Consider the following 12,943-nt stretch of genomic DNA (forward strand, 5'->3'; position numbering starts at 1 on the left):
CTAAAAACATTACCTCATCATCTGTAGTGATTCCAGAAGCCAGCTCTGAAAATCTAATTTTAAATTATTGGTAGCTGAATTTCAAATGTGGCAGCTCAACACCAGACAGCCAGATTTACAAGAGACAACCTCTGAGGATAAGGGGAGATGAAGACACCTTATATTGACCCGCTAAGGTTCATAAGGCAAAAGTTTCAAATACATATCATCCTCTATTAGATCCCAATTCAGGAAAGCTATTTTAGTACATTCCTCAGTTCATTCTGTGAGCATCAAACGTTGAACCAAAGCACAGACTCAAGTATTCCATGACTTCAAAGGCTTACTCTAATAGGATTATATATCTCAGTATATGTTAAAATGAATTGTTGCATCAGAGCTCACATGAAGAATGTAAAACACAACAGGAGAAACCTGAATATTTCTTAGTTATTCCTCTCTAGCTTGATATTGTCAGTGCAATGGAATTAAAGGTAATTAGACTGATTAATTGAAAATTATTGAAGACCTTTCATTCACTCCACTGTCAGTGCTGCCTGCTGCATGGTAGTAGTATCATCCAGATTTGCCAATACCAATGAAATATGTATAATGAAGAAAGGGAAATAAGGGATGAAACTGTACTACCTTCTCTCCTTCTCCCACCACAGAAATCCCTTTTACTTCTACATACAGTAATACAACAATTATTACATTTGTTCTAGTAGTACAAAAAGCACTAGAAGGGTTTTCAGAACCTGACACTCCTTCTGGTCTAGGAGTGTCTGGTATACTTGGTCAGTAAGTAAAATATTTGCCTAATTATTTAAAAAAAAAAGGCTCAAGTATGTGTACTCAAATACTGAAATATAAGAAAAAATATCATGGGCTGAGTCTCCTACAATATTGATTTCATTTGCTTGCAATTCCCTCTGTGCTCCAACTCATCTTCCACATGAACAGCAATAATTGTCATGAAAAATGCTGTTAGAAAATATTGCTAAAATTCTTACATTTCCTAAATTCATTGTGTCAACCTAGCAGCAAAAATCTCGAACAGAAACTTTGCAAAACTTGGCATTCCCTATGTATCTACGATAAATGCTTTCTGCTTCTGAGAGTAAGTACTTAAGGTCTCATGAAGACATAAATAAGAATATTTTCAAGGAACTGGTCTTAGCCTTGTATTTGTATTCAGGCAAGAATCTAAGCTCTGTTCATTATGAGGAGATGTGCTCATAGTTAAAAACCAAATCCATTCATTAAGTCCTACTGTTCTGGAAGTTGCAGGTGGAGGAAATCAAAAGCTTCAGCAGCAATATGAAGTAGCCTAAGATGATGATGAATTAATTGATTACAGAAATAGAAAAATGAAAATATGAAACATTCTTTAAATTGTAGCATTCTTCTCACCTACAGATACAAAGAACACTTATTACTGGATTCCTAACAAAATTCTAGCTTCTGTACTTCTATGCAGTGTTAAGTATTTGTCAGTGACTGGGTAATAGGTCAAAAGGATAAAAAAACATCAGTGCCTACATTAGCCTTTTGAGTTTCTAATATATTTGAATGTGGACAGGAAAAGCTTTTTTCATCCACAACTTCAAAAATGATTTTATAGAATAAAATAAGGCACTCCATAGAAATAATTTATTATTTCCAAGGTATAGATAATTCAAGTACCATGATTTTTAAAACTGAATAAGTATGAATAGAAATAAGTGCATTATTTTAGACAGAGTCAACATGGTTGATCTTAAGGCAAATCTCCTCAGCTAAATAAATGAGGTATTAATTAGATGATACCTACTCAAATTAGCTTTAATCAGTAACAAAAGCAGACTTTCAGGTGTGCTAGCAACCACCATCACATGTAACCACACTACCTATTTGGCTTGCACAGATGAATCTGAAATTCAAGTTCTCATTAGCAGTATCACAAACAGAACAGTTTTAACAACAGGGAGCAAAGGCAAATCTGCTGTTTAACACAGCAAGAGTGTTAGATGATGCCATATTACTGTTGTTGTCTATACTGAACTTCATCAAATGAGACACGAGAAAAAAAAACTGTATTTTTTAATGACTGGGCAACAGCAATGGAATTTTTGAATAATCAAATCAAGGGGAACAAAAAGAATACTGACGAAAAGCTGAATGACTCAGATGATCACAAGTTACTTGACTATGTTCCACTAGAATTTGCTTTTCAGTCTGAAACTCTGGAAAGTAACATTTGCATTTACTTTCTAATGCATTAATAACAACTTAATAGCTATTAATAGCAACAATCTTGAAGGTTTCTTATTCAATAACCCATTGAAAAATAATTATTTGATTGATATGAAAATGGTTTGGATATAGTTTTCTAGGTTTGTTTCTACTGAAATTGTATATTTTGCAAAGTAATATATTTTTCTTTAGTTACCACAACAGTGGAAGAGTTTTGCTGATTTTTCTATTGAATAACTTGATTTCAATAGAAAAGAGCATTGCTTCAGCTTGCTATTGATACATGTGTAAATGCATTGAGATTTTATGGTCTGTCCTTATAAGTTAAGATATGATAGCAATGTGTCCCCTGTCAAGGTCAAAACTGAAGATTGCGTAAGAAAAGGAGTGATTATTCATTAAATCCACAATATTACAAAGCATTTTTGAAGGCTTTTTTTTTTTTTTTCCCATTCTATGTGATACCATAGAAAAACTGCAAATTTTATCTTCCCTTTTTAATTGCTATCAGGCACATCTTAAGTTTGGAGATCTTTTTTTTAAGAAATATGCAGACAGAGTACACCACACGTTAAATTCTGAAAAACATAGCACAAAAACAAGAAAGACTGTCAAAAATAAGTTTCTCATATAATATTTCATTTGATTTCATGTGCATATTTAATACAAAAATCATGCTTTAATACCTTGATTTTATGTTAGTGTTTACGCACAACTCCCTCCTGGTACATAACATTAGACATTACCCAGTGAAAATGAAATCAGTATGGTTTTAACCTGAAAAATCTACTTATAGTCCTGAATTTCATTTAATCCCTGTGCTGGCAAGAAAGTTCATACACTGAAAGCATTTTATTCTACTGGTACGGTCAAGACTTCTGTTCAATTACTTTTTCTAATACTCAGGATTCTTGAGGAAAAGGAGGAATTATCCTTCATCCTTACTCATTTTTAATCACAAAAAGACCATACCTCCATTCAAAATAAATACAGAGACAAAAAATCCAATTTGCCATTACATAAGCCCACATATAAACAGTTTGCGTATGATGTTGTATGTCTGTCTGAAAACATTATGAAACATCAAAAATCTCTGCAATTCATTTAATATTTAGAGCATACACCACTGTCACAACTTAAAATGAAAATTGCCTAAGAAATTACAGTTAATGGATCGTAATGGCCTTTGTCACACACACACAAAAAAAGAAAGCTTAACCAAGACTTCTAGGTCTAATATCTTTATTATTAGCTATATTTCATATATTTCAAGTTAAATCTTGTTACTTACAATGCATGGATACTAGACAGAGAAACAGAATGGATCACAGAAACCCCTACATGAAGCCTGGACTGAGCTCTCTCAAACAAACCCATAGAAAAAACAAAACAAAACAAAAAAAAAAACAAACCAATCTCAAAACAAGCATCAAAACCATGATGATTTGAGGCCTCAGAGTGAAGATGGAAACTGGGAAAGGAATTACTACCCATTGCCTTATATAGTTTCCTGTGTTTTCTTTATATACAACACACACATTGAGTTATTAATGCTAAACCAGAGTTCATTTGGTTCTGTTGAGCAACTTCAGTTTCTTTGCTGTATTTTTTTTTTTTTTTTAATAACTTCAGATTGTATGCTGACTGTTTAGCTACCAATATGCACACAAACATCAACAGCCATCCAAGCTTTTTTTCCTCTGTGTGTATGAAGAATTTTAACTACATTCAGCAGATGTGGTCATTATGGCAAAATTCTCTTCACTGCTGTAGCTTTTTAACAGGAGCCAGGACTTGCAAACTAAGAAACTGGATGTCATTTCTTGAAAGCAGTATTCACAGGTCGTCTTATTAGTAAGAAGCAATATGGAATGCCTGGCGTGTGAACATATTGAAGTGATTGTATTGTACAATATTCTGGTTTTAATATTCTGTTTTAATATGTTAAAGAAAGCAGCATTTTTACCCAAAACTTCTGTTTGACTACAGAAATACTTAATGTTATCATCAATGTATTCATCTCAAATACAATCGTGCATTTATACAAAGGATGAAAAGAGTCTTATCTTTACCGTGACAATTTACCAGCATGTTATACATACAACATTACAACTCTTCATATGGATTGACAGGTAAAAACACAATGACCAACCTGGGGACCAGTCTTCTAGTTTTGATAATAACTGTCCATTCAGTTTCATTAATTATCAGGAACAGAAACAAACAAACAACACTACAAATTACCTTACAGCCAGCAGATGCCTGCAGGCCAGCTTCAGGAATAATTCAGAAAGTATTCCAAAAGTCATCGTTACTATAGTTAACATTCTGTATTCTGCACAATTTGCAGATATCAATCTGACTAGATGTACACAATTCATAGTTCGGAAGCGTTCACTGCAACTGTACTACCATTCATCTGCTACAGATAACATGATTCAAAGTTGAAACAAATACCATACTCCATTTAAAGTAAGAGCATCTGCTGGAAGTACATCACAGAACAACAGATGTTGCTGTATTAAATAACTATCAATCTTATGCTGATCTAATGACACTGACAAGAAAATAAAAATGCAGCTGGTCAAGGAAAGAAAATCATCCAAATTTTATTCATGAAAGAACTCTGGATGATTTCTACTTTAGCTATGTAACCTTGGGATCGCTGGACATCTCACCAAAACATACCTTAACTAACCATAAACTATTTATATTCTTTACAACATTCTGTCGAGCAGTAAAGGATTTATACTGCTTATTTGACTTTGTTTCCTGGTAGTTTAGATACTAGGAACAAATACAGAATTTCAATTCATGAAATATGAATGCAACATTATCAAGGATTCACCAGCAATACCACTCTTGAAGTTGCATTTTCAACATCTGATGCAAGAAAGACTAGGAATGAATATTCTGTTTTCAAGATGCTACACATTGCTCTTACTGGAAAACGACAACACCAAAGACTGCAAAACTACATTCTACAACTGAATCTGGGCTGAAACTACTGTTGAGTGCCTACCTGCAAAGAACTCATTGAAGGCTACATCAATAATCAGGTTAGTAAAAAATGTTAAAACTATAAATGTTACATTTTGAACAGACAAGAGTAATATCCATGCATCTTGAATAACAGCAATGATGCAAAAGGAAAATACGTGTTTTTAAAAGGTTTACCTTATTCAATATCAATCCATAATGAAAGGAAAAAAAGCTAAATGAACTGTTTTATCACAAAAACATTACACTCCGCCTGATTAACAAAGTTATCACAGAAAGTATTAGCTATCCAAGAAAGCAAGATTCATGAGCTTTAGGTGATTTTCTTTTTCTCTTTTTGAAACTTAGTAGATCACGATAAGTGATAGTGCTACAGGTATTTTGGATGCTTGAGTGCATTAGCTTATACAGCAGTGTTCTTTCTTTACCTATTCTTGCTTCAAAGTGTTATATAACTCAGCATGGGATTTTTTTTTTTTTTTTTAATTACATAACTATACTGAAGAATGAAAAATGTTTGAGGTTTGGGAAAGCACTTTTGCTTGGGCACAGAAGTATTTTACACTGAGTCCAAGATATTCTCTAAATTTTCTCCTAATATCAGCATCCATGTACTTGTTAAAAAAGTAGTAGATGTTGCTTTTATTCTAATAGATTAACAGTAATTTTAAATTTTGAATTCACTATAACCGATAGGAAGTTTTTATTAAAAAAATCAGTTAATCTTCTGAAAAGATTACAAAGTCACCATGTTGTTGTCTAAATTTACATCACAAATACACAAACATAGAACACATCCTGTATCATAACTGGAATTGAGCAGCTTTAACATATGAAGTAGAACATGCTGAAGAGACTGCAACACAGAACATAATTCTAAGCAATGTTTAACATCTGATATAGGTACAGAGAGAAAATTTTCCTTTGGTAATCAAAACTAATACTGATTCAGACATTTCTCATATACAAGAGACTCTTATGTCCACATACATTCTCACACACAATTACAATCATAGGCTTTATGTACCTGAAATCTGTTACCTTGATGAAGTCTGATTATAATGAGAAATCTGGTATTTTCTTACCTACAACATAAAAAGAAATTCTTATATTAATTTGTAGCATAATTTAAATTGTACATTTTGCAAAATGAATATGGAAAAAAAATAATGCAACCAACAAGTCATGTAAACTATTCCGTTATAAAATGCTCTTTATATTAATACAAAGAGATGCCTCTTTTTGACAGCATTTTCTATCATAATCTTGTCATTTCCTGTCCTTGGATGACTGTAAACAGAAGCTTTTCAGTCAAACATACTCAAAAGCCAAAGTCTGCAACAAACATCTAAAATCCATGTTTGTTTATGTTTTGGTATGAATCACATTGTTTTATTTCAGACTTTGTACAGTGCGTGTATAACTCTTTACAAATTGATACAAATAGACTATTTTTCTTAGAAATTAAAAACTCAGACAATTTTTATACTCCTCACTTTAAGTTGTTATTTTTCTTTTTAATGATTTTACATGATTGTTTTCATGCCATTTTTGTCTTCCAATTTCTCTTCTAGAAGATAGCCAACAAGGACAAATACACCACAAGGACAAATACACCACATGATTTTGTCAACATTATAACACACCTTGAAGCTTAAAGAATGTCTATAGAACTAGTGGCACATTCTGTTTATGAGTATTTCCTACTTTATATACATCTGTTTGCAAAAAATCATTTAAATATTATACATTCTTTTAAGCAAGAGCAACCACAAGTTCAAGAGCATCTGTCAGAGTGTCCAATGTATATGGCCTACTCTCTGCAAAGATCTCCTGCCACCAGTCTTCCTTCAGGTCTGAGCAGGTGTGCCATGTGCTGCCTGACTGGCTGAAGTATGGGCAAGCAATGGGCTGTTCACACCAGCTTCTATATCAGGAGGGACTGGCAGAAAGCAGCTCAATGCCTCCTCACACACAGATTATTTCTGCAGCTCCCTGCAACCCATTATCTTTACCATCCAACACATTGCACCCCTCACCACTCTGAAACATAGGTGTAAGAACTTTTGGAACATATATCCCTCATAAGCTTTTATTTCAATATCACCATAATCTTTATGTAGATTTTTTTAAACTCTAGTTTGTCTCTGGGGCAGATGATCACAATTAATAACATATAATGTGTATATACACAATAAAATATCCCTTAGACCTGTGAACCACATCAGCATAATTAACACCACACTCCAGATTTTTGGATACACACAGATAATTCTAGTGAAGCCTTCTCACATATTTTTCCATGTCTGTTCCACACAGCACCCTTAGCCACCTAGTACCATTTTTTTTCCAGTTAGCCCTGTACACCTAGCATGTACAGACTCTCCCAACTGCTGTCTCCCACACTGCAACAATCCACTTTTTCTTCCCCGAAGGACTCCCTCCCCAGGCCACAGCACCCTGACTGCCTTGTCCCGCTCCCTACACCATGCACCTCAGACTGGGAGGGGGAGGGGTAGGGGGATATGTGCAGCCTTGCAGTGGGAAAAAGTTCCCACCAACCATCCTGTGAGGAGGAAGACCAGAGGTGACTGCCCCATGTAGTTTTTCAGTTTGTGTTTCTCTTCCTCCAGTTCATATACTTTTCTATCAAGTCCTGGTATGAACAGGCTGTACCCCACAAAAAGATTTTCATCTGATGACTAAGCCATCCTGCCCATTCCCATGATTTCTGTTCCCAAACATTTTATTAAGTTTCATCCCCATAATAACATTCCAGGCTTTCTGGCTTACAAAGGCTTTGTGGCTTACCCGAGCCCTAGAAGAAGCTCAGCAGCCCCCTGGCATGCTGACCACTAATGGCCACACCAACAGCCCAGGGCAATGGCTGCTGCACATAAAGCCTTACACATGAAGCCAGTAGTGCAGTCCTGCCACAACCCTTACACCATGGTCCAATGGTCACCCACCCACACAGTGCCACAGAGCACCAGCCTACTCTTCCCACCCTGGCAAATGCAGGGAAAAATCTTGTCTGCCAGTAATACCTTCTCCATCAGTAACAGCACCAACTTCAGACAGGTCAAGCCATTGTTCAGGGCTGCTGTGAAGCAATGAAAAATTTCATTTAGAAAGCCACTTATTCAACAAAGAGCTGAGAGAAGGATTGCAGTTCTCATCATTGCTGGATTTAAACACCAGCTTTAGGTTCTGAAATGAAGGGCTTAGCTAGAGCAGTAATACTGGCTTTAGTTCAGAAGGGAAGCAAGACAAAGGGCATTCAGGGCCTGGTACAGCCACAGAAATACAAAGCAATGGAAGATATAGAATTATGGCAGTTGGGGTCATGCTTTCACTCTATAGTTTCTCTGGGGGCAAATCCATCAAGAGCTCTTGCAATGCCAGTAGTAGTGTAAATGCTTCTTTCTCCCAACAAAAATAAAAGCTTCTTCAAGCTCTGTTTATGCAACCACACAGTGACCTAAAGCTGCTAAGTGACATTTCACAATCAGAGTTTTAATCAATTAAAAACTGTTTTCTAATAACTTTCTAAACTAGATCATTTAGACAGAGCTGAGTTAGTACTTGGTAATAGCAATGCTTGAAACAGCCCAACAGAGTACAGTAACTCTCAGCAGGAAGAGGAAGCCAGCATTATTGGCAGAGGAATCATCACCGGAACCGGAACGTTTACTTTAACCTAATTTTGTTTATCCATTAAGTAATGTAACTGATTTTCTCAATTAACAGTTGTGGGACAAGAAAGCTAAACCCTTCTCTCCTGCTGTTGAAACCTGTGGAAAAGAGATTATATAAAACCAATTATTTTCCTGTTGCTTCTGTCAAGTTCATAATTTTTAGTAACCGTTGAAGGACTAAGTATTCTTGCTAATCATGATCAAGTGGATCAAAGCAAACAATCTTTGTGAGGAGGAAGAAAAAGAAGCTTTTCCAATGATCACTGATTTCTAGTGTTGGTTTCTGTCATTTAGTTATAGAAGAAATTTTCTTTCAAACACAAAACTTCCAATGAGGACTTCACTGCACTGGGAGAACTCTAGACTATTCTAACAAGAACAGCAACTGTTAGTTACATCATGTTCATTAAAACAAGTTGAATGAGATGCTCTTTATGTTTTATAAACAGAAAAATTAGTTTTCAAGATATCAATGTGTTTTACTTAAAAGTTGCTAAATACCTAGAAGAGGAAAACAAAGTTTAATACATTTCTTCTTCTTTCATGATTGAATTTGGCAAAATTAGAATTACTGTGCAAATGGTCATTCCTTGACTACACACGTATAATCTTCTGTCATCATATTCAACCACCCTGCACTAAAAATTCTTTAAGTTTTTTTACCTTGTAAGTCCACTTCTGCTATTATCAAGAAAACATTTCTGTGCTAATTTCAAACAAACTTTCCTGAGTTTGTAAAAACTCCTGACACTATAAAGCCAAATAGACAGAAAATATTTATTACCTGCTAATCAACAAAAGAAATAAAATTGCAATAAGTATCCTATGTAGTCCTTCTAAAATATACTTTGCAGAAACATCCGTACTCCACCAAGCTTTCCAACACACCAGCATGCTTCTGAAAAACCTCAATGGTGTAATCTAGCACACTAATACTAGATTATCATCTTCCTGAGCAGTAGCTGCCCATGGTCATGAGAGGATGCTACTACAAGTCACCCTTCCTTACTGGGAATAATAACAAACAATGGTAATAACATTTGTTGAAGAAGTAGAACATAGCAGCAGAATATAGCAGCTCCACAAAAATACTATTTTTCATCCTCCCTTTTATGCTTTCCTCATCAATGCAGAAAAGCATATTTGCCTTACAGCCTATGTATATTACTATGGTTTTATTAATGAGCATCACAGAGAAAAAAAGATCACTGTAGATTTCAAGAAATGGTTGAGTTAGTTTCCATACTATTTAAAGATATCAGAGCTTTACAGATTCATTGACACAGATACATATTTACAGATATTTACAGATAAATTGACACCTTATACCTAACTGCATGATGCAATTCCAGTGTTTGAGGTGACCTCATTTACTTGAGAATTTGGGTGAGTTACTATTTTCTTCATTATTATTATTTTTTTTTTTTAACCCAATCACAGTTCTGAGAATTCACAATGTTTAGAGAGAGAGGTTGTCTTTCATTTTTTTTCTTTTAAATTTTTTAAGGGAGACAGTGAGCTGTACAATGGGCAAGAAAGGCTGAAAACAAACTAAGTTCCAGGACAAACAACCACTTAGCAAAACTCTCTCTTCCCTGCTCCGAAAGATCTTGTAATTCAGAAAGTGTCTGTGCAAGAAAAAGAAGAACAATATTTTTTCCTTAACTTTGCCTGTTTTACAATAGAAATAATAATTAAAACAAGCAAACAAACAACAACAAAAAAACAGGTTAGAAGTTTTATGATCTGCTATTCAGGAATTGGATAAGTTCAATAAATATCAATCAACAGAAGTGCTTGTGACAAAGCACATTATAGATTAGTCACCTTGAATAAACAGATAAATTCCTAAAAAGAACAAACAAGAAGTGGAAAAAAAATCATTACAGAATTCTCAATGGCCAGGAAACAAAGTAGCACTTCAGTTGTGATTACTATTAATGAATCAAACTATAATAAATTGCAAACTACTGTAAATGACTTCCCCTTCAGAGAGATGCCTTATTTAAGATCTTAAAATCAATCAATTTTATGCATTCAATGTTAGCAATCTTCTTCTTAACTTCTTAATATAGATCAACCTTTTGAGCTCAAACCCAGAAGACAAAAAGTAAATCTTTGTCACCTCAGTTGTGCAGGCTGCATAGATCAGATGTGCTAACAGTTCCTGGGCTAGTCAGGCCTGCTTTTATCACATGAATCCTCCCTGTGCTCGACTTTGGGTTGACTTTGAAGTTTATGAGCTGAAAAGCAGCTAAATTAAGCATAACAAAACAAGCAAATGACTGCTAAGGAAGCATTAGACTCGTGTCTATCCATTCAATTAATCTGCAGTTTTACCCACTCTTCTGTTTAACTGTTCTGTCAAAATTTCAACAGAAGTACCATATGACTGAATCTACACTATGCACAATAACAAGACAAATACCTGAAATAAAGACAAAATAGATACTTAAGCACAAGACAATAATAATAATAATAATAATAAAATCCCACTCAAATTCTCACTGTTTTAGTTAGCTTTTCAATATATGCATTTGTTATTCACTAACAATTTTTAATGTTCTAGAGACAAATGAAATTAAGACTCATAAAAAAAAGCAGTACTGAAGAACTGAACTAAGGAGTGAATGAATAAATTAAAAGAGCCTTTAAGAGAGGGTGGTATAACACACTGGCAGGAAACAGACAATTATGCTGCCTTACTATAGTATCTAATAAAATTAATCAATTCAAATAGCATACAACCAAATTAAGATATGAAATCAGTTCCAAACAATGTTGTTCCAGACAAGTCCAACAGCTTCACCTCCAATTACGTTTAACAGCCTGTTAGTTTTCTCAACATTTGAACCAGGTTTCCCACTTTAAAAATCATTTGAAATGTACATTGATTAAATAATAGCACCAGTCAAAGACTGGTAGAAAGAATACAAAACGCTTTTATTTTCAGGCAGACTTTTAACAGTGATTATGAGCATTCAAGTTATTAGTAAAATGACACCTGCTGTAACAAAAGGACATGAGAAACCACTCCCCAGTTAACTACAGTAAGAACAAAAGCAGTAAGATTGAACATATTGGGTAAGCTTACAGAAAATGATCAATAAGCATTTAGAAGCAAGTTTATATACAAGAACATAAATCAGTTTTGAGTCCCATACCAATAAATAAACTTTATGGGTTTCCCCCCTCCCAGACAGATAGAACATAATGTCTGCATATTATGTCATAAATTTACATAGGTCAGCTCTACTTCTGCAGCTATATTGCCATCAGATAGTTACTTTACTCCTTGCTTGCACATATTGAAGACAAAAAGAACCAACAAAAAAACCAAACAAGTGGTTTGTGTCTTCCACACGCATCTACTTCAGTAAATACATTCTACTTCATTCCCGAAGTTCAGGATAGATTCTTCCAGTAATAAGTTCATTAAAATATATATATATATATATATATATATATAGGCAATAGACTTTGTAAAAGAAAAAAGAAAAAAAACAACTTAAAATGTCTGAATTGTTATCTCTAGTACAGACTAGGTACCTACTAAGCTGATGCAACTGCACACGCGCACTTTGAACACGGGACAATAAAATAAGCATTCTGACCCATATACAGTCCCATCCCTAGTCTGTGAATCATAGAAACACTAGAATGATTAAAGAAAGCAATGAAGGAAATTGCGTTATATTAGCAATATTACTCACAAAGTAGCTGACTATACATTAGTCAACAGCATTTATTTTAATAGGCTCAAGATAATTAAAGTACGCTGAGCACTTCATGAACGTAGCATTACAAAGCGCATGCAATGACAAAATCTTATTTTCCGCAATCTAAATTTAAGCATTGATAAAAGTGATTCTTCTTTTAGAAAATTATTTTCTGACAGGCTTTGAAAGCTCTGATACAGATGTACTTATCTGTCCTCTAAAGTCAAGAAAAACAACAGCACAAGCTTTTTTGCATGCGTGGCTGATTTTCAAATCATGCCCTGAAACAAAATAATAATTATATGCAATACA

The 12,943-nt window shown here is 34.4% G+C and overlaps 1 protein-coding gene and 1 long non-coding RNA gene across 5 annotated transcripts in view; both read right to left on the reverse strand.

The window, feature by feature from the left end:
• Positions 1-12,943, reverse strand: part of CADM2 (cell adhesion molecule 2) — a 627,326-nt gene that overhangs the window by 335,053 nt on the left and 279,330 nt on the right. The window lies entirely within an intron of this gene.
• The window catches only part of LOC149919882 (uncharacterized), a 31,381-nt gene that overhangs the window by 17,025 nt on the left and 1,413 nt on the right, over positions 1-12,943 (reverse strand). Inside the window, exon 2 of the long non-coding RNA XR_016458746.1 lies at positions 6,242-6,299. This is a non-coding gene — a long non-coding RNA (uncharacterized LOC149919882). The remainder of the gene's footprint in view (positions 1-6,241; positions 6,300-12,943) is intronic.

This window comes from Phasianus colchicus, chromosome 1 (genome assembly GCF_987193195.1).
Source record: "Phasianus colchicus chromosome 1, bPhaCol1.hap1.1, whole genome shotgun sequence".
NCBI classification, from domain to species: Eukaryota; Metazoa; Chordata; class Aves; order Galliformes; family Phasianidae; genus Phasianus; species Phasianus colchicus.